Genomic DNA, 3967 nt, shown 5'->3' with positions numbered 1-3967 from the left:
AATAGAGACAGGAACTTGAGCATTCACCGCCACCTCTAGATTGTCTACTCCCTCCATTTCATTTTCACTTTCATGTTCAGAATCTAAAATGCTAAAAGGATTCATGTAACCTATTGCAGTTTTCGCAGGCACTTCTCCTTTCTTACCAGCAGACTTAGGCCTTCTGGTATACCACTTTGATGATGGCGAGGATACCATTCCCAGCACCCCTTCATTTCCGGATCCAGTCTCATTCATAATCTGCACTACGACATTCTGTTCATTTGAGATAACAGCTACCTCTGAAGTTATCTTTGGAGTAGATTCTTGAGCTACAATCACATCTTCTGCCGCTTCACCATTGTTCGAATCCCCTTTGCCCAGATTCAAAGATTTCTCCTTTTCTTTGTCTTCGTTAGCCTTTTTAGGGACCCATTTCTTCTTCACAACTTTGTGTGTAGAGTCCTTACTGCATTTTCCGCTTGAGTGACCAAAAGAAGCACAAGCCAGACATCTAGGAGGTTTCCATGAGTACTCCACTTGCACTTCAAATTCCTTGCCGCCAAAAGACATAGGGATAGTAGCAGGATAGCTGAAATCTGCCTCAATCTCTATGCAAACCCTAGCAAAGCTCATACGAGTCCTAGCTAATGTATGCTTGTCTGTTAACAAAGGTATACCTAGAACACTTGCAATCATACTTATTCCCTTTGCATTCCACAAGTGAATTGAAATATTCATCAAGTTCAACCAGATTGGAAATGTCTTCATCTCTTGAATATCTTGTTCCACAAATAAATGCCAGGGGCATATCAAAAACAAACGAGTTGAAATGAACACAGAGCCTTGTTCCAATGCAGTGATTCTATATTCAGCTAAATCATATTCAAATAAGAAAATAGAATCACCATTGATAGTCAATCGAAAATCCCCTTTGAGTTTCCAAATCTCCTTCATAGCCTTCTCTACAATGTGAAAAGAAAGACGACTACCCACAAAATACCCAACCAACATTTTTTCACATACCCTAATTTCTTCTTCAAAATCAGATGCAGGAATGAAAGATTTACCATTAACAAGCTGGGGTTTGTGATGGAACAACTTACTCGCAGCAGGATCTACAGAGCTCTCTTTCTCTTTAGGGAAGAGAGATTTCCAATTTGCAATCTCCATGTTTCCATTTGAAGCTCCAGTAACTCCACCTGCAGGGGGTGCTGAGAGATGTGGAAAATCAGTAATACCGAGGTTAATCACAGTCTCAGACGAAGGAAGAGAAGTTAAAATCCTATGATTTGAATCCAGGGGAGAAAAAGAAGATGTTGAGGATCCCTTTTTTTCCATAAAGGAAGAGAAGTTAAGACGAAGGAAGAGAAGTTAAGCGGATCCCTTTTTTCACTTAACTGTTTCTTTCCATAAATCTTTTTATCTCGGACGGTATAAGATGATGACCCATATGAACTTATTTATTGATTTGGCTAAGCTCAAGCCATGCCGATCATGACTCACCAATGATGGTGTTCTTCTTTTAGTATTATGAAATCGATTCTCTGATCATCCAAGTCTTTCATCATCGGATGTCTATTGCCTTGCAATTTGGGGTTTGGAGGGCATAACAGAGGATGACACGGTGGTTAGTTTTTCTTACCAGATAAATCAATTTAAATTCATATAGGTATTTGCAATCGTGAGTGATTATCATCAGCATAGTAAAGCATGACGTGAATGATTTAAAGAAGCCCTAACTCAAACATGATCCAAAATCGTTAAAGAATTCGAACCGAACCCATTTTAGTCCTCGAGTCATTTAGATTCATTTTTTTTTTGACCTGTTTGTTCTTCGCCGCATGTTCTGTTCTACGTTATAACTCCATGGATGAGTGGTTTTCTTCCTCCGTATTTCTTTCATCAGTATTAAAAACAAAAAAGGAAACGAACTAACTGACTGCCACATGGTCGTTTTCTATTAGTCCCATGCCCCCATCAAAATTTTTCTCAATGTATCGCCACAGTTCATGAAAATGCTTAAAAATTAAGTACGGTATATACAATAAATAACTTTATATTTCACCATTAAAACTGTATATACAATAAATAAGTTTCTTCATTCTCGCGGCTCATTTATCTAGTCTAATAATAATATTAAACAAAATAGAGAACAGGGAAAAGAAAAAAGAAGAAACATGAGATTAGCTAAGAATTATCATGGCCTTACTTGCAATTTTCTGAGACTTCATTGGATGCATTAACAAGTCGTCGCATGACATCAACTTGAGCTCGAAGAGAGGAAATATAATCCAGGGTTTCTTCTAACAGAGATATATCATCTACCATGGATTCTCCACCAGGTACAAGAGTTTTAAGAACTTGAGTCTTTTTCTTTACCACTAATCTTTTAGCAATGGAAGTAGCAAGAACACGTTGAGATGGTGGCGTTATACATTTTCGTTTCCTACTTCGACTTCTTCTTAAGACCTTCTTGCTTGTAAAAGATCCATTTGATGAATGTTATAACTCTCTGAAATTTATCGTCACCTAATATTTTCTCAACTATGATCTTATTGTTGTCATCATCTTGTTTTGAAGCTTTGGCAATTAGCGCTCTGCTCCATAGTGTTTTCCCATCTCTAGCTGAAGCCATGGCAACATCTGCTGATAATTTTATAGTCTTTTTTCTCTGCACAATATTCATGTTGTTCAGTGAAGAACTACAAATCTTCAGACCCACTAACCATTTCTTGAGAAATTCTTGCTTGAACGCAGTAGTAGTTGGACGCATTGTCGACCGAATATCAAATGTATCACTCACTACTATTGATCGTTCTGGACGGAGTGAAGATAATCGAGTTTGAATTTATAACAAGAATCTACTGATCAATTATATAAGTTGTGTCTTGATAATAATTAAATGATGTAACTATTGTAATGCGCAAGTAGTTGAAGTGAGAGTAGTGGTAGCAGCAGCTGGTTGTAGTAGTATGAGATAAAAATGATAATGAATCATGCATATATGATAAAGGAAAAAAAAGATGGATATGAAAAAAACTAGATTTACTTATGAGTGTAGTAGTATTTAATGAAAATGTTTGAAATGGGTATTGAATTCATCATCAACTTGACTTGTTTGATTTTTTCTTAGAGATGGAAAAAGAATTTGATTCTTTTCGGATATGGAACAGAAATAGTTTAATATCACATGTAGCTAATTAACCATCAACGGAAAGTCTTTGAATAATTGATAGAGGGGGAGATAGACTAGAGATCAAGTTTTAAAAGATTCATCACCAATGTAATATCGAAAGTTCAAAACCTATAGAAAGAAAGAGATGGAGAGGATGGGAAGATGAGAACGTGAAGGAAAAAAGACCCATTTACGTGCTCAAAGTAGAAGGGAAGTGGTGGGTCTAAAAGAGAAGGACACATCACATGCATGCACATGGCGAAAAGGACCCACCTTAAAAACCTATGTATGAGGTCTAAATAATATTTCGGTCTTTTAAAATTTTAAGATGTCACCTTAAACCTAAGAGGACTAGTGTGTCGATTCGTCTAAATTGGACTAGTGTGTCTTTTGATCGGAATATATATTTTAACAAAGTGTGCAAGTACGGCCGTGTTCACACAATTCAGAGTCAGACGTCAACTCAGACGGCCGTGTTCAAGTAAGGTGTTATTTGCATAACAGCGCTTCTTAACAAACCGTCCAGAAAAACTCTGTGAAAACCGCCATTCACAGAGGGGTGGGTTCCTGGGATCAGGAGACTAGCAGGAGTTACTTTAAGACTCCATCTTTGGAAAATTGTGAGAGCTGCGGTCTTCTTTTAGTTTAGTTTGGCGGTCTGTTTATAATTTCTGTTTGCATAAACTCACTCTAATGGTCTGTCAGCTTTCGACTGAGATTCCTGTACACAGTCTGACGTCAAGTCAGATGTCGCTGTGAAGAATGAATGAGAATAATAAAAACAAACAAGGGCACATCTTACTCGGGTAA

At 37.3% G+C, this 3967-nt stretch overlaps 1 pseudogene; it reads right to left on the bottom strand.

The window, feature by feature from the left end:
- Positions 1-1075: 1075 nt before the first annotated feature.
- On the bottom strand, positions 1076-3308 carry LOC113297781 (annotated as a pseudogene).
- Between the last annotated feature and the right edge of the window lie 659 nt (positions 3309-3967).

This window comes from Papaver somniferum, chromosome 7 (assembly GCF_003573695.1).
Source record: "Papaver somniferum cultivar HN1 chromosome 7, ASM357369v1, whole genome shotgun sequence".
In the NCBI taxonomy this organism is placed as follows: domain Eukaryota; kingdom Viridiplantae; phylum Streptophyta; class Magnoliopsida; order Ranunculales; family Papaveraceae; genus Papaver; species Papaver somniferum.
The sequence above is the reverse complement of the archived record's forward strand: the minus strand, read 5'-3'. Positions and strand labels throughout refer to the sequence as shown.